At 34.2% G+C, this 25,108-nt stretch overlaps 1 long non-coding RNA gene across 1 annotated transcript; it reads right to left on the bottom strand.

The window, feature by feature from the left end:
• Window positions 1-19,643: 19,643 nt before the first annotated feature.
• On the bottom strand, window positions 19,644-24,720 carry LOC129922916 (uncharacterized). The gene is made up of 5 exons (XR_008774860.1): window positions 24,426-24,720; window positions 23,912-24,050; window positions 22,595-22,677; window positions 22,119-22,207; window positions 19,644-21,644 (listed from the first exon to the last, which is right to left on the bottom strand). It is a non-coding gene; the product is annotated as an uncharacterized LOC129922916 (long non-coding RNA).
• Between the last annotated feature and the right edge of the window lie 388 nt (window positions 24,721-25,108).

Raw genomic sequence — 25,108 nt, 5'->3', positions numbered from 1 at the left:
GAACGGGTTTCGATAGAATAAAAACGTTGGGACCACAATTTGCGAAAAACCACAGGCTTGCTATCAAAGCTTTGTATTTTATTATTGGTATTTCCCAAATCAACTTAATAAGGAAATTATAAGGCTTGTCTCTGAAAATCAAGATATCTCTTAAACTTTCGCTTCTATTCAAGTGAGATTTAGTACACAGGTTCCTTTTACCTCCTAGAAGCTTACTAAGAACGGGTTTCGATAGAATCAAAACGTTGGGACCACAATTTGCGAAAAACCACAGGCTTGCTATCAAAGCTTTGTATTTTATTATTGGTATTTCCAAAACAACTTAATAAGGAAATTATAAGGCTTGTCTCCGAAAATCAGGATATCTCTTAAACTGTCGCTTCTATTCAAGTGAAATCTAGTACACAGGTTCCTTTTACCTCCTAGATGCTTACTAAGAACGGGTTTCGATAGAATAAAAACGTTGGGACCACAATTTGCGAAAAACCACAGGCTTGCTATCAAAGCTTTGTATTTTATTATTGGTATTTCCCAAATCAACTTAATAAGGAAATTATAAGGCTTGTCTCTGAAAATCAAGATATCTCTTAAACTTTCGCTTCTATTCAAGTGATATTTAGTACACAGGTTCCTTTTACCTCCTAGATGCTTATTAAGAACGGGTTTCGATAGAATCAAAACGTTGGGACCACAATTTGCGAAAAACCACAGGCTTGCTATCAAAGCTTTGTATTTTATTATTGGTATTTCCCAAATCAACTATAAATAAATATTAGGAGATTATAAGACTTGTCTTCGAAAATCAAGATATCTCTTAAACTGTCGCTTCTATTCAAGTGAGATTTAGTACACAGGTTCCTTTTACCTCCTAGATGCTTACTAAGAACGGGTTTCGATAGAATCAAAACGTTGGGACCACAATTTGCGAAAAACCACAGGCTTGCTATCAAAGCTTTGTATTTTATTATTGGTATTTCCAAAACAACTTAATAAGGAAATTATAAAGCTTGTCTCCGAAAATCAGGATATCTCTTAAACTGTCGCTTCTATTCAAGTGAAATCTAGTACACAGGTTCCTTTTACCTCCTTACTACGCTTACTAAGAACGGGTTTCGATAGAATAAAAACGTTGGGACCACAATTTGCGAAAAACCACAGGCTTGCTATCAAAGCTTTGTATTTTATTATTGGTATTTCCAGAACAACTTAATAAGGAAATTATAAGGCTTGTCTCCGAAAATCAGGATATCTCTTAAACTGTCGCTTCTATTCAAGTGAAATCTACTACACAGGTTCCTTTTACCTCCTAGATGCTTATTAAGAACGGGTTTCGATAGAATAAAAACGTTGGGACCACAATTTGCGAAAAACCACAGGCTTGCTATCAAAGCTTTGTATTTTATTATTGGTATTTCCCAAATCAACTTAATAAGGAAATTATAAGGCTTGTCTCTGAAAATCAAGATATCTCTTAAACTGTCGCTTCTATTCAAGTGAAATTTAGTACACAGGTTCCTTTTACCTCCTAGATGCTTACTAAGAACGGGTTTCGATAGAATCAAAACGTTGGGACCTCTATTTGCGAAAAACCACAGGCTTGCTATCAAAGCTTTGTATTTTATTATTGGTATTTCCCAAATCAACTATAAATAAATATTAGGAGATTATAAGACTTGTCTTCGAAAATCAAGATATCTCTTAAACTGTCGCTTCTATTCAAGTGAGATTTAGTACACAGGTTCCTTTTACCTCCTAGATGCTTACTAAGAACGGGTTTCGATAGAATAAAAACGTTGGGACCACAATTTGCGAAAAACCACAGGCTTGCTATCAAAGCTTTGTATTTTATTATTGGTATTTCCAAAACAACTTAATAAGGAAATTATAAGGCTTGTCTCCTAAAATCAAGATATCTCTTAAACTGTCGCTTCTATTCAAGTGAGATTTAGTACACAGGTTCCTTTTACCTCCTAGATGCTTAATAAGAACGGGTTTCGATAGAATCAAAACGTTGGGACCACAATTTGCGAAAAACCACAGGCTTGCTATCAAAGCTTTGTATTTTATTATTGGTATTTCCAGAACAACTTAATAAGGAAATTATAAGGCTTGTCTCCGAAAATCAGGATATCTCTTAAACTGTCGCTTCTATTCAAGTGAAATCTACTACACAGGTTCCTTTTACCTCCTAGATGCTTATTAAGAACGGGTTTCGATAGAATAAAAACGTTGGGACCACAATTTGCGAAAAACCACAGGCTTGCTATCAAAGCTTTGTATTTTATTATTGGTATTTCCCAAATCAACTTAATAAGGAAATTATAAGGCTTGTCTCTGAAAATCAAGATATCTCTTAAACTGTCGCTTCTATTCAAGTGAAATTTAGTACACAGGTTCCTTTTACCTCCTAGATGCTTACTAAGAACGGGTTTCGATAGAATCAAAACGTTGGGACCTCTATTTGCGAAAAACCACAGGCTTGCTATCAAAGCTTTGTATTTTATTATTGGTATTTCCCAAATCAACTATAAATAAATATTAGGAGATTATAAGACTTGTCTTCGAAAATCAAGATATCTCTTAAACTGTCGCTTCTATTCAAGTGAGATTTAGTACACAGGTTCCTTTTACCTCCTAGATGCTTACTAAGAACGGGTTTCGATAGAATAAAAACGTTGGGACCACAATTTGCGAAAAACCACAGGCTTGCTATCAAAGCTTTGTATTTTATTATTGGTATTTCCAAAACAACTTAATAAGGAAATTATAAGGCTTGTCTCCTAAAATCAAGATATCTCTTAAACTGTCGCTTCTATTCAAGTGAGATTTAGTACACAGGTTCCTTTTACCTCCTAGATGCTTAATAAGAACGGGTTTCGATAGAATCAAAACGTTGGGACCACAATTTGCGAAAAACCACAGGCTTGCTATCAAAGCTTTGTATTTTATTATTGGTATTTCCAGAACAACTTAATAAGGAAATTATAAGGCTTGTCTCCGAAAATCAGGATATCTCTTAAACTGTCGCTTCTATTCAAGTGAAATCTACTACACAGGTTCCTTTTACCTCCTAGATGCTTATTAAGAACGGGTTTCGATAGAATAAAAACGTTGGGACCACAATTTGCGAAAAACCACAGGCTTGCTATCAAAGCTTTGTATTTTATTATTGGTATTTCCCAAATCAACTTAATAAGGAAATTATAAGGCAGGTTCCTTTTACCTCCTAGATGCTTACTAAGAACGGGTTTCGAAAGAATCAAAACGTTGGGACCACAATTTGCGAAAAACCGTAGGCTTGCTATGAAAGCTATGTATTTTATTTTTGATATTTCCCAATCAACTTAATAAGGAAATTATAAGGCTTGTCTTCGAAAACCAAGAAATCTCTTACATTGTCGCACCTATTAAAAAGAAATTTCTTGCACATGTTCTTTTTACCTCCTAGATGCTTAGTAAGAACAGTTGTTGACAGATTCGAAATCTTGGAACAACCTATAGTGATAATCTGCAGGCTTGCTTTAAAGCTTTTGTATTTTATTTTTGGTATTTCCCGAATGATCTTAATTAAGGACTTAATAAGGCTTGTCTTCGAATCAAAAAATTTTTTAAATTAATTGTTGTTTGTAATCCATTTTTTTTTTGTGATTGCTTTTTCGGAATCGACTTTTTTGTAATGACTGTTTTGAATCGGACCTATGTTTTTTTTTTTTTGTTGTTACTTAGAATCAACTTCTACTCTTTTGGTGGTGGCTGATTGAATAGACTTGTGCATTTTTCATAGCCGCTGCTTGGACTCTATATGAACATTATTCGTAGTTTCTGTTTTGAATCGACCTGTTTGTTATTTGTAGTGGCTATTTGAAATCGGCTTGTGCTTTTTTTTTGGGGGGATGGATCTTTAAAATCGGACTTCTGAGTAGGTTAAGGGGGATGCACAGTGAGAAAACATCGATCTAGGTCAAAAATATCGATATTTTAAAATTAATTGATTTTAATAGTTTAAAATGTCTAGAAAACGAATTCCCTATCAGAATACTACAAAAACTGCGCTTTATACATCAATTTTGTATTTTAAAAGTAGATGTATAAGCAAAATTTTGATGTTTTGGTTAAAAATCAACATTTTGTAAGCTAAAGTTGATAAGCTAATGTACGCTATTATCCCTAACAGATGGTATTGATACAAAGGTCTACTTTTCTAGTTCCGATTATGAGCATGGTTTCTCATTCTATAAATATAAACTTTCAAAATACGTCACTACCTCTTTTTTTTCCTATATCCTCATATACACACTCACTAAGCCATATTTACGCATGCGCACTAAAGCTACATTGGTAACTATGACAACAAAATTTGCACGCATGCGCACATGACGTGAACCGGTCCTTCTTCTGTAAACAAAGCTTCCTTCACATCAACACTCGATTCATTATTCAAACTCAGAAATGCCAACAAAAGGTTAGATCTATATGTTTGGAAAGAAAAAACGTTACTGTAAGCCCAGAGGAAGACATGCTTCAAAGACAAATGCATAATTACAAAGGTAAGTCTAGATCTAGAGTTTTTTATTTACTAGACCAGCGTGTGCTTACACATAAAATCATAAAAATAAAATAATATATTAATAATAATAATGAGATAATGAAACCTTTGCTTCATCAATCTTTGAATTGAATTCGACAAACGCAACGTGTTTATCATATCAATGAATCACATCTAGATCTATATATAGATCTAGACATTAAATAAATATCATGAAAGTGATTGCAAACATAGAGATCTATCCTTTTTTAGATCTAGATCTACATCTAGATCTAGTGACAATTCTAGTCATCTAGTATAGATTAGGGACATAGAGATCACATTAGAACTAGATCTAGTTTACTAGAATGACTTGATATTCTAGATTGACTAGATCTAGACATCTAGATCTAGATTCTAAATCTAGATTATCATGTAGTTGTAGGACTTCAACTTGGTCTTTTTTTTTTTAAGATCTAATACATATATCAAGGTTCGTATGCGGTCTGGAAAAAGTCTGGAATTTCAAAATTCAGATTTCAGTCTTAAAAAAGTCTGGAAAATTGCTACTTTTCGAGGCAATTTTGTTAAATGTCTGGAAAAAGTCTGGAATTTGAAAAAAAAATTAATCCGATGTCATTCAGCCCTCAGGCGCCGTAACCGGTAAAATGCTAGGCTGCTAGATCTAGTTGGGCATAGAGGCTTCCATTAATAGGCCTACTAGATCTTTCTGTTGTGAAAGCACGCGCAATCCACTGCATGTCGGTGAAATGCCAGCCAATTTCTAGACGGTGTACTGTAGACTTAAATCAGATTTAGTAATAGATCTAGTCCTAGACTAGAAACTAGTTTATTATGACTGCTGTTATCTTATATAATACAGACGTTACTTCAAAAAAGATGATGATTAGAAGATGTTATTCTATATTATCTAGATGGTCGATCAAATTTCAGTTAGGCTACCAAAGGTCGGGAAGTTTTTGGCCTAGATTTATTTATGCATGGGCGAAACCCCCCCCCCCCTTTTAAATAAAGAAAACAAATATATCTCGTCAATGACCTCAATATAGAATATATATATAGAGAGAGTCTAGATCTAGATCTTGAGTCTAAACCAAAAATATTTGGCAACAAGAATGACTTACTAGATCTAGGTCTACTACTAGATTTAAAAGTCTCTATCTATTCGCGACTTCGATAGTTTACTAGATCTAAGTCTACTACTAGATTTAGTCTCGATCTATGACTATGCCCGACTTTTATTACTAGATCTATATCTGTTCTAGGTCTACTAGATCTACTAAATTCTACTAGACTAGATTACTAGATTTAGTCTTGATCTATGCACCACTTCTTAATAGATCAAGGTTTTCTACTAGCCTAATGTTAGCCTCGATCTATGTGTAATTACCCCCCCCCCCCCCCCCATTAAATAAAGAAAACAAATTATATTATAATATATCTAGTCAACATAGAATATGCCTATAAGATCGGTAAAACTTCCCATCGAAGGCCCCTAGTTTTTTAGGTTAATTATTTGGCAGCTGTCTATGCGCACTTGAGTCTAAACTAAAAGACTAGGCCTTTAGAATGACTTCCATTACTAGGTCTAGAATTAGATTTAGTCTTCATCTATGCGCGAATTAGATTACTAGATCTAGGTCTACTACTATATTTAGTACCTAATTTAGTCTCGATCTATGCGCGATTTCCCCCCCCCCCCCCCCCTTCCCCAGTTAAATAAAGAAAACAAGTTATATTATATCTAGTCAACATAGAATATAGATCTAGATCTTAGTCTAAACTAAAAGATAAAAGACTAGAGCACAAAAATGACTTAGATTACTAGGTCTGCAACTAGATTTAGTCTCGATCTATGCACGATTACCCCCCCCCCTTTTTTTTTCCCCCAAATCTATTCAATGTAGAATATAGATCTTGAGTCTAAACTCAAAAACTAAAAAGACTTAGAATACTAGATCCACTACTAGATTTAGTCTTGATCTAAGTCTAGATTTAGATCTAGCATACTTAGCATATAGATCTATAATTATAATCTAGTATGGTTATGATATAGATTTAGATCTAGATATCAATATTATCAATTTTTACCCCGTTAAAAAAAACAAGTCAGTATTCACATAGGCCTATTGTGAATTAGACATAAGTAAGCCACTACTACACATTAAATTACAAGTTCAATACAGTTAATCTATCTCTAGATCTTTATTTAAAATTATCTCCTCCAATAGAATTATAGGCCTACTAGAGTTAGGCCCTCTAACCTAGGCTAGTCTAAATAAGTCTTTACTTTTTAACTAGTGTCTAATGTTTAAGCCACTAAATATCTATATAAAAATTATAAAACTATTGGACTAGTTATGAGATTAAGAATAAGATTTTACAACTAAGTTAGGCCTATTAAACTATATAGGGCCTATTAAATTTCCCAAGTCTAAGTGCTACAAGATTAGTGACTTTTTTTCCCCCTTGTATCGTATGTTCCTTAATAATTGAAAATTATTATTACACCCTAGTCCAAACCTCCCACAGTACGACAGGGGTTAGTTATTGGCCGGGTTTGAACCCAAGATCACGAATACAGCAGTCCAGAGCACATATGGCATGCTCAGGTAGCCATCCTTTTTACTGTTAGTAAGTCTGGAAAACATAAGATAAATGTCTGGAAAATGTCTGGAATTCATTTTCACAAAAGTTGTATGAACCATGTTATATAGATCTACATGTAACATGTCTCTTTACATTTTTTACTTTTGATGATTAATACAATATATGATTCCTAAAATGCATTATAAAATTTAAAATAATCATGTTGTACATAAATAGATGTGACGTGTACTTTCATACTATTGAATTTTTTTTTAAAGAACCTCTAATTTTTTTTTATTTGTTTGCAGCTCTGTTTTGGATACAGCTGGATCTGAAGCAGCAACAACGCAGCCTGCAAGTGCAGCTGAACGAAAAATAATTCTAACTGCAATTACTAACGCTGATAACACCAATAAGAGGCTGCCTGAAGATTTCATATACGTCATGATGAATTCAATGGAATTGACCACAATGGTCTCCTTGTTGTGCTGTCCACATTGCTTCGACAAAAAATTAACCATGTGCATCACACAATCAAAAGGCATGGCTCATTTGATTAAAATCAAATGCCTAAATTGTGAAACATATTTGTGGCCTGACTGGACCTCAAAAAAAGTAATAATGTTCATCTGGATATTAATGTCCGCGCTGTCGCTGCATTAAAAGAATCTGGAATCTCGTTTTCTAAATTTGATAGGTTTTGTGGACTTATGAGTATGCCCTGCATGCACAGAAATACCTATAACAATCTAGCTAACATAGTCAACACTGCTATAATTGAAGCTGGTGAAGAATGTATGATTAGGGCATCTGCTGTTGTGCATGGAAGAAACATTTCACAACCTCTGACTACAGATGATAGAATAAGTTCAACAGGCTGTCCTGTTATTACAGTTTCTTTCGATGGGACTTGGCATAAAAGGGGCCACTCATCTCATTCAGGAATTGGCACAGTTATTGATTTTGATACTGGACTCGTCATCGACACCGAATTCCTATCAAATTATTGCTGTGTTTGTGATTCAAACTCTGCAGAACTAAATTTTGATGCCTATAAGCATATGTGTCAAAAAAACTTCAGTGGCTCAGCAAATGCAATGGAGGCCACAGCAGCATCCAAAATTTTTTCTCACTCTGTGGCATCAGAAAACTTGTTTATGGCACGATGCTGTGTGATGGCGATAGTAAATCACATTCATCTGCCATTACCAACTCAGGATATGATGTAGAAGTCTTAAAAGAGGACTGCATTAACCACATCTCAAAAAGAATGTTTAATGCTTTGAACAATTTAAAAATGTCTAACAAAAAAGAACTAAATTATAGGCTTACAAAGCCAAAAATTGAAAAAATTACAAATAACTATTCCAAAGTTCTGCGCCAAAATGCTCCTGACATTCAAAAAAATGAAGCTGGCTGTTATGGGCTCATTTTTTCATATGATGAGCTCAGACCTAGATCATAACCACAGGTTGTGTCCTGATGGCACTACATCTTGGTGTCACACTTTAAGAGATCAGAGGCACTAAAACAGCCATACATAAAACATAATCAGACCATCACATCAGAAATAGGAAAACTGTTATTTCCTATAATGAAAAGACTAACAGACACAGATCTGTTAAAAACATGTTCAAGAATGGGAACAAAAACGCCAATGAATCTTTTCATTCCCTCATTTGGCAAAGATGCCCCAAAACCAGAATTCGCAACATTAAAAACTGTAAGGACTGCGACATACCTTGCTGTTTTAGTCTTCAATAATGGACCTGTTGGCATCAAATCAGTTTTTGACATATTAGGCGTTCCCTGGACACTAAAGAACTTTTCTTCTAGTGAGAAAAAGCAAAATGTCAAACTACAGCTTGTTGTTAGAAAAAGAAGATCAATCGCATTAGTGTCCAGGAGAAAAAAAACGAAGAATTGAGCATGAGCACCGGGCAGAGGTTCTAGAAGGTCCAACCTATTGTCACAGTCTTAGTTGACATTGCATGATCTAAAGTTCACGTCATGTTAAGAGTTTGAAAGACACGTGGAATTCCTGATGTAGAAAACAGGAAGTAGAGTGAATAGAGTTGACTTTGAGCTTCAGTCAGTCTATAATATTTGTCTTGTCACGTATCTAGAGTACTTCAGGAAGCAAGAACCCAGTATTACACGACATTCGTATTCTGCAACCTTACGCCATTCAACGTTCATTGACATTTTTGGTAGCCAGTATGTTGTGTTCTAGACACGCACGGACTGAAAACTCAACACCACTCAAGCGAAACCAGTCACAAGTATTCAAGTAGATCATCATTGAACTAACCTGAGCCTGCACTTTTTCACCGGTTGACCTGACCAGTATTTACTAGAGTCCACTTTATCATTGACCAATTCGAACTTAACATCAATAGCTTGTATATTTTAAACCTGGTCAATGCCTATTTCTCCACTATTGTCGACATCTTGAGATTTAGCACGACGTGACATCATCATCAGCAGAAACCGAAGACAGTTGATACATTTGTGTGGGTGAAAAACTGAAGGCGTCGCTCGAAGACAGCTGATACATTTGTGTGGGTGAAAAACTCAAGACGTCGCTCGAAGACAGCTGATACATTTGTGTGGGTGAAAAACTCAAGACGTCGCTCGAAGACAGCTGATACATTTGTGTGGATGAAAAATTCAAGGCGTCGCCTGAAGACAGGTGATACATCGTTTCCACGTGAGCGCTCGTCACCAACTTTTGACACGCTCTTGCATTGTCGAGGTTTCACCTTACATTGCTATACAGAAGGTCCTCCATTTAGACCTCTGTTCACTTATGGTCATTCTAATTTTTCAGAGACTTTACATATTTGGATTATCTAAGCTGAAGTTTTCCACTTAAGTACCGTTGGATTATTTATACGAATGTTCAAGTACTTTTGGATTATTGATCTTTGACGTTGAATTTGGACTAACTTGTACCTATTGGCGCTCTCCTAGTCATCGTTGTACGCCGAAGAAATAACACGTGCCTGCATTACTACACTTACCTCTTGGATTTTGGATTATTTGTATTACCTGTTGGACTTGTGTTAATTGTAAAGGTCAAGAGGAAATATTTTTTGACATTACCATAGCATTTGAGCCATCTTATGGCATATGACTGGATTATTTTACAACTACTTTGATGCTCACATTGATGTGTATTCTCAATCATATTACTTAGTTACCTTACCCATGGATTATTATTGAACTACTCAAGCTGTATTTGTATTTGACAAGCTACAAGAGAGGATTAATCTACATCAGTCTACAAAAGAAAGTCTGTAAGTTATAATTAAGGATTGAATATATTCATATGATTAATAAAGTACATTGATTTTGCTGTGGTATAGCAGTAATTGAAGTTGATTATATATAGAGTTAGTGATTGATAACTCTTGGAACCATATTAAATTGATTTTCATTTTTTATATTTGTTACCTTAAAGGGCAGTCGGCGTGGGTCTGTCTTATGTTTTGAGACTGAAGCGGCACAATTTATTTGTTCCGTTCCATTTCACTTCATCTGATAGGGATCTTTAGGGATTTTCCTTTTGTTCTCCTAGTCCTAATAAGGTCCGAGTAGACCAGCCTTGTTCGGTAGGGACTTCTAGATCATTTAGAAATTTTTTGTTTAGTCGTATTTAGTTTTGTTTGTACAATCGTAGTGTAATTTCTCTTCGTATTCATATTGTTTGTTTGTGTAAGTTTTGTATTTACATATCTGTGATTCTCCTGTCAAAGTCTTCTATTTATTAATTTCTTTTAAAGCTGACTGTATTGTTATCTATATTGTTTTTGTGTTCGTCACCTATCCTTTAATTTATCTCTTTATTCTCTCATTAATTTATTTTTTCATTTCACTTTTTTCACTGCATAGAACATGTTACAAAGATATATTTGAAGTAATAATATTGTGTATATATATGCTACTACAGAAAGTTTATTTGAATTAGAGCTTCGTTTTTTCAGCTCTTGTACTTTCGTATTGATACATTTCTAATACGATGATCATATTTTGTGTTGATACATTTTGACACAACACTTATCACTATTGATTACTCATCCATGAAATTTATTGATGCCATATTCTACATATAACTTTGATTGTATTCATACACATGACACTTCAAAAGGTCATATGTGTCCAATTTTTTTCATATGTGTAAAATTTTCAAATGCACTCAGTCATATTGGAACCTGAGTATGTGACACTATTTATTGAAATGTATTTTTCATTTTTTCAAATGTACATAACCTTTGTAAATTGTATAAATATGATTGTGACATTGATCTTCAATGATGAATTTATTTTTTCCCACCTATCATTTTTGAAGACTATTTGAGCTTAATTCGAGGCTTGAAATGATATACTTGATGAGAATGCAAACAATGATTTTTTAAGAATATTGTATTGATATGAGAAGTATTGGAGCATTATTGATGGCTCATGAAGTAATATATATAAAGTGTGATGTAATCACTGATTTTTTTGAGGAGAAGATTGTATTTAATATGAGAAATTATTGGAGCATTATTGATGGCTCTTGAAGCAATACATTTGATGTGTGATGTAGACACTGATTTTTTTAGAAGATTGTATTTAATATGAGAAAATTATTGGAGCATTATTGATGGCTCGTGAAGTAATATATTTGATGTGTGAAGACAGATTTTTTGAAGAGATTGTATTTCATATGAGAAAACCATTGGAGCACTATTAATGGCTCTAAGTAATATATTTGATGTTACATAATGTGAAAAGCTGATTCATTTTTTGAGAGAAGATTGTAACTTATACATATGTTAAAGCAACTTGAGCTCACAGTAAGACATATGAGCCTAATGAATTAGTTATCATGATAACGACCTTCATGCTTTAATATGCTTATCACTTTGATGATTTAAACATGTTCTTCATAAATCATTATTGAAGAATATATTTTCTTGACTTTCATGATTTAGTTGCATTGTCAAAACATTGTCATTATTTTCGTACACAAACCATTGAGACAACATACATATTTATTATAGAGATATTTCTCTTGCATTGATTTATTTTAAAGAACATTGTCAATATTTTTCATCTGACCATGTAACCTGATGGGATAAACTAAGTATATTTGTATACAAGCATTTTTCATGGCTGCACATTCTTTTGTAAAATTAATATTGAAAGCATTCTTTTGATAAATTGAGAATTTACTTTGAAATTTTGTGTAAAGAAAAAACACTTGCTTTTTAAGTAATGTTGACAACTATGAGTACTGTCCACTCAGATAAATATTTTTTTCAAATATTGTAAGAGCAAATGAGTCCATATATTAGTCTCATCAGAATTTTTGATAGCATGATAGATTATAGCACACATTGTACATTTGTATAGATTATTTTTTCTCTCAAGAGATGTGACTATACATATAATATGATTATTACTTAAATTTTAAAAGATTTTTTCAAAATCTTTTTTTGAGGGAAAGGGCGTAATGTCACAGTCTTAGTTGACATTGCATGATCTAAAGTTCACGTCATGTTAAGCGTTTGAAAGACACGTGGAATTCCTGATGTAGAAAACAGGAAGTAGAGTGAATAGAGTTGACTTTGAGTTCAGTCAAGTCAAGTTAGTAAGGTCTTGCTCCCGGTCCAGGAAGGTTGGAAGTTGCTTCCTGGACTGGTATATATATATGTATATAGCATGAAAGTCGATGGACTAATGACTGTTGATTAATAATATTTGAGAGTTGATTTCATTATGTGCTTATTGAATATTAAGGTATTATTCGTATTTCAATGGATATCTATAGTTGAAGCTCCAGTGTCACTAGTAGTAATTGTTCTTATTGTTACCCTCTAAGATGCGGACGTGATTGATACATTTGATACCGCTGCTATGCGGATAGGATTGTTTATTATTTCTTGACTTGTAGCACTAACAAGGAGTGCAGTGTATTATTATTGTAGAAAATAAACTTCATGTTTGTCTGCTGAAACGAGCTTCAGTCAGTCTATAATATTTGTCTTGTCACGTGTCTAGAGTACTTCAGGAAGCAAGAACCCAGTATTACACGACATTCGTATTCTGCAACCTTACTCCATTCAATGTTCATTGACACCTTTCAATCAGGCCATTTTAAATGAATAGTTTTTTTTTTTTTTTTTATTATCTATTATGTTATATTATGTAAATATTCCCTTTTTTTTCATTTTTATGGTTGCAATAAATATTTTATATCATTTTAAAAACTTTAAAAGCGTTTTTCTCAAAATGTATTTTTAGGTGCATGTTGTCCACAAGAATCTCAAAATCTTTAGTTCTGTATTATAAGTTAGACTAATAATTTTTCACATGTAGTTTATTGATAGTATATCATAGGTAATAGGCTGCAAAAATTTTCAATATGTATAATAATTTTCATAAAAAAAGAAAAATAATGATGTGACCTCAGGTGAAAAATGTGCTCGAAAAAAAATAAAAATTTAAAAAATTCATTTTGAGGTTATGATGCGACAAAATGTATTTAACCCATATACATTTTTTTTTAGTATACACTTCTTTGACTACATCTTGAATTAGGTGATTTAATGGCTGAAGGTTACAACACATGACTTCTGAACCTGGTAAAGACAAGGGTTTTGAAATTCAGAATATTTATGATACCTCTAAGTCCACCAAACTCTAATGGGTACTAAAAATTAGAGTATGGTATCAGCCAGGATAACCAACTACTTAGTAGGCTAAAGTTTATATTATTGATTAACATGCATGACTAGATTCAGTGGCGTCACTAGGGTCGGTGTCATCCAGTGCGGTAGGCTCAGGGGTCCCCCCCCCCCCAAGGAAAACGAAATCTCTCCCTAAAAACAAACAACTATTGTGGTTTTTTTTTTGTTTCTTAAAATTGAACAATAAAACTGTAAGCTAAATTATTGATTTGTTACACCCGAATTTAGGCAGTGTTATCACGGATTGGAAAGCAGGAGCCATCTTTCAAAAAGCACGGCGAATTTGAACAAACAAATCAATTAGCTTGGAGATGAAATCCACCTACTCAAAACAATCATTGTCCCAACGCCACCTTGAAAAAAGACTGAGCAGTGACGGCTGAGAAGGATCATTTGAATAACATACCGAGATAATGCTACCAGTAGAGAAATATTTTCCAGCACAGGCATTCGCCGTCTACGGAAAGAGGCGACTGAACGTCGATTGACATTTGTGAGATATATCATTAGACAAGACGAAACATGTTTACTTAAGTCATCCTTAACACGAAAGCCGAAAAGAGGAGCGCAAAAACATGCCGTCAACCTTTAATCATGGTGTCACACCGATTCAAGAGGAAAGTGTAACCGACTTAGGTTAGTTCTTTGACGGGCTATTTAAATGCCCCAATTGTATATTGTCAAGAGAGTGGTGTGTAAAAAGTGAAATTGTGTGTGTGTGTTTGTTTATTTTATTAGTTGAGTTGTAGATTGTTTTTAGCACGGGGTTTTTCAAAGGGGGGGGGGGGGACAATAAGGTTTCCTGTGGTCCGTCTAGTCAGAAAGCTGACCTTGTCTGAGTAGGGTGTTGGTGATTGTTTTTCGGTTATTATGCCTAGAGTAAGGAGATGTTATATTATTATTCTTGCTATGTGTGCGTACTGAATATTTGGAGTAATGCTATGATGTGTCATGATACCCTTATGTAATATATTATATTATATATTATATTGTTTGCAGTAAATAAATACCAATTTTCTACTCCTTCGTCGAGTGTACTTTATAATACTTGTACGCTTGTAGAGAACTACAGTTTGGGCATAAATTAGCTCTCAAAGAACTAACTAAGTCCGTTACAGAAAGTAGCTGTGGAGAAAGCTTGCAGCCCTATGTGTCGAATTGCGCGCGAGCGCTTATGTCAATGTGTTTCTCAACATTTTGCATTAATAAAATGTTACTTTCGCCACTCAACTGATCAGATAATTTGTTAAGGGGGAGCGCCTTAATCTCACTCAGAGTTGTCTGGGGGGATCCCCGGGTTCCAAACGTTTTTCTACATTTCTGAGCTTCATAATCTCTTTCCCGTGGCGTGTACAACGTAATATTTTTCTCATAATAGGAAAATTACTAGTCAAATCAAACTGAATTCAGAAAGTTTAGTACATGCTGATTCTAAAATGTGAGAAACATTCGAGGTAGAAATTTGTATTTTTAAAAGTTGTTTTTTTTTTTGGGAAAGTGCATTTTCCCGACTTGGGTGTCACCCCCTGATGGGTGCCACCCGGTGCGGCTTTGCACCCCACGCCTCTCCCCATAGTGACGCCACTGACTAGATTTAAACATGAAATGCGTAGGACGTATTTATCCTCTCTTTTGAAGTTATGTCTGTATATATATTTAAGCTTTAAATGCATATGAAAATATTAGAGTTAGTAAGGAAGATAATGTGAAGTAGATTGTAAACTAAAAGAAAATGTTTTTGTAAAATAAAATATTGTATTGTCTTCATCACCTCATATCTGAACACAATATCATAATAAAGAATAAACAAGATGTGCTTTAATAGGTTTGTTAATTGACCTCAAAACAAATTTAAATAATAAACAGGTGTAGATTCGACTGATGAGATATTGATGGACTAATTTAATTGGCTGTCAAGTAAAAAGTTGATTAATTACAGTTATGATTGGCTTATTCTACGACTTTAAATTATTAGGCTACCAACGCAGTTTGCGCAGCACTCAAAGAAAATTATTTTCAAGCTCTTCTTAGTTATTTTTGATACTCTCTCTTGGAAGAGCTTAGGGCAGCATGATACACAAGGTAAAAGTAGACCTAATGTGTTGCTAAACTAATTATCACATTTATTTTCATTAGTTTGGATAAGTCATGTCATTAAATTTGTAAAAAAAACTAGACTTACAATAATAAATCTGTGCGATTAGAGATACTGTAAGTACTTGTTTTTTGTTTAGCGCAATTTCATGCTTTTAAATTTTGTAATAGCTATGATCCTATCACTTTTCTGCACCGGTTGGGGGAGAAATAAGGGTTTATCTGGCTGAAAGTTACCATGATAGTTTTTTTAAATGTATTTTATTTTTAAAAAAATACGACTTGAATTTGAACTTGAGGGCTCAAGCAATTACACTAGCTACTGTGCCAGCGAAGTGCTTATGAACATAGAAGGTTTCATAACTATCTATTGTTTCAAATTTTTAAGCGATTGCCTAATTCTCTGCACAAATTATAAAGGGGACTAATTCAGCATATGCTGCTGAGTCCTGCACGGTTAGCTTAGTACAACATAGGAAAATGGCGGGGGTTCCTGGTGTACTCGGCCTTCGGCCATGCATTCTTGTCCATGCGCCCGGAGTGCCAGATATATCGGAAAAGCAATGTTTTATATAGACATTGACTTGGACCTCTCTACTAGACAGAAAGGTTTGTTCAGGCAGGCTTACACGCCTAGAGTTCGAAGAGCCTTCGGCTCAAAACTCCTTTGACAATCAAACGGTAGATCCCGAGCTTGCTTATATCAGGAGATTTGTATGAGTTTTCAAAAGATTTTTATTAATTTCCGGATATTTCTAGAACTTTTTTGTATGTTTAGCAATTTCCAGGAGCTCCTGGTAAATCAGGAGGCCGCGGAAAATTTGTTATAAGTTATAAAATGGTTTAATTTAATAATGTACACACCTAGAATTGGTGCGGGTCCCAATGCGGTCGCATAGGTTGCAGTGGCCTAAGGCCGGCCCTGCAAAATAGCGGCGTATGCTACGCCGCCGGTCGACTAGTTTTATATATTAGTAAAAGTTAACAGTTCGCCAACAGCTATGGAGCACAACGACCTACCGCTTAAAAATCCCGAAATTAAAAAATCCCAGTCTTCACCAAGACTCGAACCCAGGACCCCAGGTTTTGAAGTCAAGCACTTAACCACTCAACCATAGCACCACCGGATATGTTACTTACGTGTAATTATTTCATTGATTGCTTACTAGTCCACCTGACAGACACATCATACACACCCAAGTCTTACATAAAGTAACTAATCTTTTACAGACCAGTGTAACAAACCGTGTTAGTTATTATAATGGTAGGGCTAAATTCATAGTTGCACGAGATTGTAAGATCCTGGTCAACAGGTCCAGGTGAATGTGTGTAAGGACAGATGAGAGAGCGAGTTGGTGACTGGGGCACAAATGAGAGAGAGAGTGCATAGGCCTATACTTTCAGAGGTTAGTTTAGACCAGTGGTTCCCAAACTTTTTTGTCTCGTAGACCCCTTGCAATGTTTTCTGGTTTTCCGTAGACCCCCTGCTTAAGTTATATTAAATTTTTGAAAATTCATCAATTTCAAATTACACATTTTTGTTTAAAATAATTTCTAACCAGTGACACGAGGAGTGACTACGTTATTAAAAACTACATTTTAAGTTGAATTAATTTTTTAAAAATACTTTTATTCACAGAATTCAAATTTAAGCCCATTATATAACTGTTAATACTTTACTATCACAATATTCATTTTTTGAATGGTTTGCAAGCTCCCCATCCATTATGTTTCATATAGGGATTTCTTGTTTTATGAAGTAGTTCTTCAAAACATTAAATATTAATGTGCCTTAAGTATCATAGTAAAAGTTTTCACAAAGAGCAGTTTTTCGTGGATTTCTTGAGCCATAATAATTTGAATAAAAAAATACATCATTCCCAGAGATGGTTGACTCAGCCAGCTGTTGTTTGCAGAAATATGTAGTTTGCAAAGACTTACATAAAAAGAAAGAAATATTTGACTATATTCCAACAGAGCTCAAGAATTTAGTGAGCTCTTCTATAAATACATTGCCCTAACAACCAATGGGTCAGAGTTTGCATGCATGGTTCTCAGAAAGCCACCACAAACGGAGGAGCTGGAATACTCATTTAATGGCCCAATGGAGAAAAAATAATTTAAAAATTAAGTTCATTGTAACTAATGATCTCTATGACAACCACAGAGAAGAAATAGGAGCACTGGAGCTAACAGCTACCATTCTAGCGAATTAGCCAAGTTCGCCATACAGTTATTTTTTTTCTTGACCAATATAAAAATAGTCCTTCAAAACTTGACAAACTATGATGCTTCCTAAATGAAACATCTCATGATGCCTGGACTGACGTTCGGTGGTCAACTTGCCTGCTCGCATCTCCCGTCGGGAGATTTGGGCTAGGATGTAATTATCCACATAATCTGAAGGAACATCGAAAAGATTTTGTACAAAACATATTGTGTGACCTTGTAAAGCTCAACAACAGCAAGAACACTGTTCCCCAATGTTTATATAGAACGAAATAGAAGGTTGACACACTTGCCAAATGGGATAAAACAAATACACACTTGAACATCGCACTCTATCAGGAAGAAATGAAGAAACTAATAGTGAATTGTAAAAACGAGAAATGGACAAGCTCTCATTCGATAATGCAAGACAGATGACATCTATTATAAACTATCCCGATAGGACAACCTTTAATTTTTCACATCAGAACCGTACATATCATAATGAGAAAACATATGTTCCGGAAGCTCAAAATTGGAACCATTGAAATTTGACCTTTTGGAGTGTCACCAGAGAATGCCGACCATGTCTTCACAATTGCATTCTTCATCAAGAGGCCCAAGACAAAACACCGGCCACAAAACCCAAACATGAAATTCTTTTATAATTGATTTAATAGAGAAAACTTTTTCAAAGTATTAGGCCTATTATAAAAATTAAAGTGAGTTTACTACTTAACAGTACTTTGTAGTTGGGCTTCTAAGATTGTAATTGATTAACTTTTAAGGCCCTTTTTTCATTGCTCTTTTTATGGTCACTAATAGAAGTTTCTGTAAACTGGTATGCTCCTCCTGACATCCTCCAAAACTTAGTCAGTCATCATTGACACTTAAACATAACAATTCTCAATCTAATCATTGACACTAAGGCATTACCATTCTCAATCTAATCATTGACACTAAGACATTACCATTCTCAATCTAATCATTGACACTAAGTCATTACCATTCTCAATCTAATCATTGACACTAAGTCATTACCATTCTCAATCTAATCATTGACACTAAGTCATTACCATTCTCAATCTAATCATTGACACTAAGTCATTACCATTCTCAATCTAATCATTGACACTAAGTCATTACCATCCTCAATCTAATCATTGACACTAAGTCATTACTATTCTCAATCTAATCAATGAGGTTAAGATGTTTCCATTCTCAATCTAATCATTGACACTAAGACATTACCATTCTCAATCTAATCATTGACACTAAGACATTACCATTCTCAATCTAATCATTGACACTAAGACATTACCATTCTCAATCTAACCATTTGTACCGTCTTGAATGGTGTGAATGTTGATTGAATGGTATAAGGGCCTCTTCTGGCCTTGATGTAGTGTTCTTGTATTCTTAATTAAACACATCACATATTATGGATAAAATAATTACAAACTCCTCTCTGTCAGACAAATATTTATTACATCAAATAATAGTTCAGAAAGTAGGCAATCTCAGCCATAAAATATCATCACGAATTATTTCACATCAAATACAAACTACATCCATAGAAAAAGCTCCAATTAGGTACTCATATTATTTAATCCAATTTCAGAAAACAGAGACACCTCCGTCTCTTGATACATCATGGCGCTAACTTAACAAAAAAAAACGTGGTCATGTGATCAAAAATGGTACCTCTTTGCTTGACAATGTGTAAGACCCATTTTCACGTGAATTGAAATCATCTCGTGCATCTCACTCTAATCATAGTGTTAAACCATTGACACTAAGACATTACCATCCTCAATCTAATGATTGTCTCACTGTTATCATTGGCACTAAGACATTACTATTCTCAATGTAATCATTGACACTAAGACATTACCATTATCAATCTAATCATTGACACTAAGACATTACCATTCTCACTGTTATCATTGACACTAAGACATTACCATTCTCAATCTTATCAGTGACACTAGACATTACCATTCTCAATCTAATAAATGACACTAATACATTACCATTCTCACTGCTATCATTGGCACTACGACATTACCATTCTCAATCTAATCATTAACACTAAGACATTACCAAAATTACCATGAGTGCAGTGTTTTCATAAACCCTATTACAACCTACTTTCCTCTATGGCAAAAAGGTGCCTGAGTTAATCTTTATAGTGCTTACAGGAGCACCCCGTTACGCCATCCTTGAAGATGCCATTTGGCATGCAGTCGCCCCCCATGTGGGATAATTTTCCAACCCATCACAGCTGTTGAATGATAAGTATTTCTTCTATACTACCCAAACCAGCCTCCAGCAGAACATTTTTTTAAGGTAGTTCTGCCAGTGTATGAAAGTTTGGTGAGAACTACTGCTTGGATATATATATATATATTTAATTGTGAAACTTGAAAAAACTTCTTTTTTGAAACAAAACTAAATATAACTTTTATTACAACATAACACTAACCCTAATACTAACCTAGATGAAATGAAATAAATCTAGTAGCAATAATATAAAATGGTATTTTAAACAAAATCTAACTCACTACAAAAAACCTGTCTGTACAGTTTCAGATCCCTGGGTAATTTGCATTACACTAGACCATTTTTGTAATTTCAACATCCTCACTGCATATCCACCAACCAATCGCTAATTTCTCAAGGTTACCTTAGAAACACCCACACACACACTCCATAACACTGCTATACACATTTTTATGAACATACAAAACATAAACATTGTATAATTATGTCTTTATATAACTTTTGTTTCATAATTATTTTATCTAAGACTAAGTAATTGTAATCATCATCCTAAATATAATTTTGAGATCTTGTTTTCTAGTCTTAACATTACGAAAGATAACAATCTAAAACAGGGGTGGGAAAATTACGGAGAGCGGGCCACATGCGGCCCGCTGGAGTGTTTTATGCGGCCCGCCAACACCTACAGACATCAGGTGTACCCACAGTATATACATATAAAAATCCAAATATATTTAAAATAATATCTATATTAGCTATAGTATCTCTCTAAGTTGTATATACATATGCGGCCCGCCATTCGCAATATTTTTTTTAATGCGGCCCTCGATACAAAAAGGTTGCCCGCCCCTGATCTAAAAGGTTAATAGTTATTGAGCTAACAAACTAATATTAGAAAATGGTAAAATAAAAAAATCACTGAATACAATATATATACAGGGTGCGTAAAAAAAAATGTATACACACTTTGAACTGTCATAGACAATTTATTTCCCGTTCTACAATGCTAAATTTCAGCACATGGAAAGCTTTAATGTCTAATTAAAGTCAAAGTCATCAAGATAAGGCAGAGGAAATGGTTGGGAGGGAGGGGGTCAGAATAAGATCCTTTTTTGTCCAGTAGATATAATGGTCAGTTTGTAGACTTCATCAAGCCCTAACTTGAGAACTGCTTGGTCAGACACAAACTGTGAAAGATGGAATGTGATAATATGAATATATATATATGAATACAATATTAAAGTGGTGACTTATTTATTACTAAAGCATCTCCAGATTTTCTTTTGCTAAGTCTTTCTTTTAACCAACTGGTGTGGCACAGCAGTAGGCTCTTTTTTTTTTCATTGCAAGTCTATGGTTATTTTTTTTAAATCTTTTTGTCTACCAACACTCTTTAAACTATTTCCCAGGTGGATTCCCTTCTTTAAATTTCTGTCTGTTAACATTTAAGCAAAGGTACAAGATATGAATACATTGCTTATGTCCTGAGAATGTTCTGCATTAGACACTTTAGGCCTACTCTGCTACTCTATCACCTAAATAAATTAAGTTATGCTTCTTTTCCTTGGTCTTTGTTTCACTGCCAAGTTTGATACTTAATACAAAAAGAGTCAAAGGAATTCATCAGATTAATTTAATATTTAAAAATAGAATTGACTCACCATTAGCTGTCCCGATGAATGAACCATAATGTCACGTTGACCATTAACCCTATCTTACTGTACCAGACATTCATGCTTGTTAGTTTAGCCTAAAGATAACAATGGTAGTGATATTTACTACATACTATAACATTCTACTAAATTTATATAACTGGTAATAAAATATTGTTAAAACAAAAGAAAGTCCATAGAAAAGAGATACAAATAAAACATAAAACAGTCTAATTTAAAACTAAATAAAATGATTAATTAACACATTCTTTTTAAGACTGGATGGCTGCCTGGTTGTGCAGTATGCACACTGGATTATCTTTCACAATGGTGCCAGGTTCATACTCTCCCAGCTGACATCAAACTTTTGAATTCATTTGTCAGTAATTATATTTTCTTTTTTTTTTAAATACAAGCCTCATGCAATAGCAGTCTTTATTGTTATAAATTATTTTAAGCAGAAGAATCTAATGAAATATACTTACAAAACTTCCTTTAAGATTTCAAGTTAAAAGTTAACATCATCCCAGGGTATACCAGGACCTATACAGATAGAGTGGTCATGAGTCTGAAATACAAATAAAGTGATTGTGTCTGAAAAACTTTTTTCTTTTATTAATCAGAGTTAATATGTCCAGACCTGCCTACCGTTACGCAAAATGCGTATTCGTTACGCAAAATCTCCCAAAAATGACCGCCAGTACGCAAATACACATTTAACCCGTCGCGTTACGCATTTGGTATGCTTTTTTTTCCTCCTCTTTAGACTAGCTTACAAGCGGTCACGAAGGTCACGCTAAGCCCACCTGTGGGGAGAGGGGCGAAACAGAAAAGGTGGGGTGAACACAATGTGCCCAGATCTATACGTTGATTGGTACTTAATAGCAATTAGATGTCTAGAAATGAAGAACGCGAGAGTGAGGGAGTGGCGGGCTGGTACCAGGTTGGTACCGTCAGTTAGCTGATACACCAACGTGACTTTTTTTTGTGTATAAGTTCATGAGTAGAAATTAATTATTTTGGTGCATTCCTGATTCTCGTATTCATTTGTATAGAAAAAAAATCGAAGAGCTATCGATTCAAAACACATTGAGTGACATTGTAGATATATAGTCTAGATCTAGATTTGGATTCTAGATCTAGAATCTAGATAACTTGTTATACAGGAATAGATCTAGCTCGAGTCTAGCTAGTCATTACGTTATGATTCTCTACATTACCCTACAAACTAGTTATAGTTAATAGTATGATTTAGAATTTAGATTGACTAGATCGATAACATCTACTACCATCTAGTCTAGATCTAGACTATATTCTTAGTCTTAGTATAGAATATATGAAGTATGAAGGTAGGCCTACGAAAGTTTGGATCTAGCGGATCCACGGCATTGGTAACACTTTTGAGCTCAGATCTAGAGTAGATTATATTTATTCATTATATACTAGACATAGATCCATATCTAGTCTAGATATCATCTCTATTGATCTAGATTTAGTCAATTTAGATTGTAGATCTAATCATGACATCTAATATTATATATATATATATATGACAAATAAGAGGATCACGTTACGCATTTTGACCGTAAGTGTTACGCATTTGGACTTTTTTTGGTAGGCAGGTCTGTATGTCATCTAGGTATGTCAAATAGATAGGTTTTCCAACCTGTATGTATGTCTGACAGACATGTCATAAAGAGTCTTACAGTCTAGTAATGTAACATGCTGACAAATTTTTTCATTAGAATCTTAAGGGGAGGAGAGGGAGGTAAGAAGAGTGCTTTTAAGAAATTATTACTCACTATGGTTTCAATTACAATGGTCAGGTCAGTTCATCAGGGCTGATCAATCCAACATAAGATCCACTATTTGGTAATTTACCTACGCCACTGTCATGCTTTAAATATTTCCAGCCAATAGAAGTAAATTGAGTTGTATGTGCTGAGAAAGGAAGACAAAAAAATGTTTGTAAAATGTTTCACATATTTTAGTTGTTCCTTCAGAGTTGAAGATAATTTACTTCCTAGTCCTAACTTCTAGCAGGATGACAGCAGGCAGGGTATTAACCCAGGACCATCGAGAAGTCCAAACAATATACCACACGACCAGGCAGCAAGTGTGATTCAATATGTTATAAATCTATATTTTATATATGTTATAAGTGTGATTCAATTTGTTTAAAACTACAAAATTCATTTTTTTTAGGTTTACTGTTTTTGACAGTCAAAATAGTGGTTTACATTTTTTTCCCACCATTTAAGAATTCCGATTACAATACAAAATTTAAAAAAATAGAAAAAAAAACCACATACACACATACAAAAGATTTGTAAAAAGCCTTGGCAGTCACATCAAACATTTTTTCAAAACCAACAACATGCATATCCTTGATACAAAACACACACACTGGTCATTTTAGCCATAAGAGATGTACCTGTTACCAGATGTACCAGTAAGGTTGATTGGCTGTATTGTTAAAGATTCAAAGCAAACCATTATCCATACAGATCTAGTTTCACTAGAGAAAAGATTTTTTTTCTTGGTATCCAAATTCTTATGTATAAGATTTCTATAATGTGTCTTCTTTCTACTATAACATGCTCAGTACACTTTTATTGTACAAATACGGTAAGGGTTATATAATATGGCTCTAAATGAAAGATTTACCTGCTTTCCATATGAAGGGAGGGAGGGTGGGGGGGCTGACCTTATAGTTTCGGTTCTAATGCAGTCATAAGACCATATCTAGTATGACAGTCGACAGTAGAAACTTGCAATTAGATTCCATTATAGTTTCGGTTCTAATGCAGTCATAAGACCATATCTAGTATGACAGTCGACAGTAGAAACTTGCAATTAGATTCCAAGCAATAGTTCTACAAGTATATAGTGAATTTAAGATGTAGCACATAAATTATAATTTCCAAAATCTAAACATAATTTTTCTATTGCACAAAGTTATCCAGCTAGAGCTAAATTTTAAAGTAAGAGGCAATTCA

This window comes from Biomphalaria glabrata, chromosome 14 (genome assembly GCF_947242115.1).
Source record: "Biomphalaria glabrata chromosome 14, xgBioGlab47.1, whole genome shotgun sequence".
NCBI classification, from domain to species: Eukaryota; Metazoa; Mollusca; class Gastropoda; family Planorbidae; genus Biomphalaria; species Biomphalaria glabrata.
The sequence above is the reverse complement of the archived record's forward strand: the minus strand, read 5'-3'. Positions and strand labels throughout refer to the sequence as shown.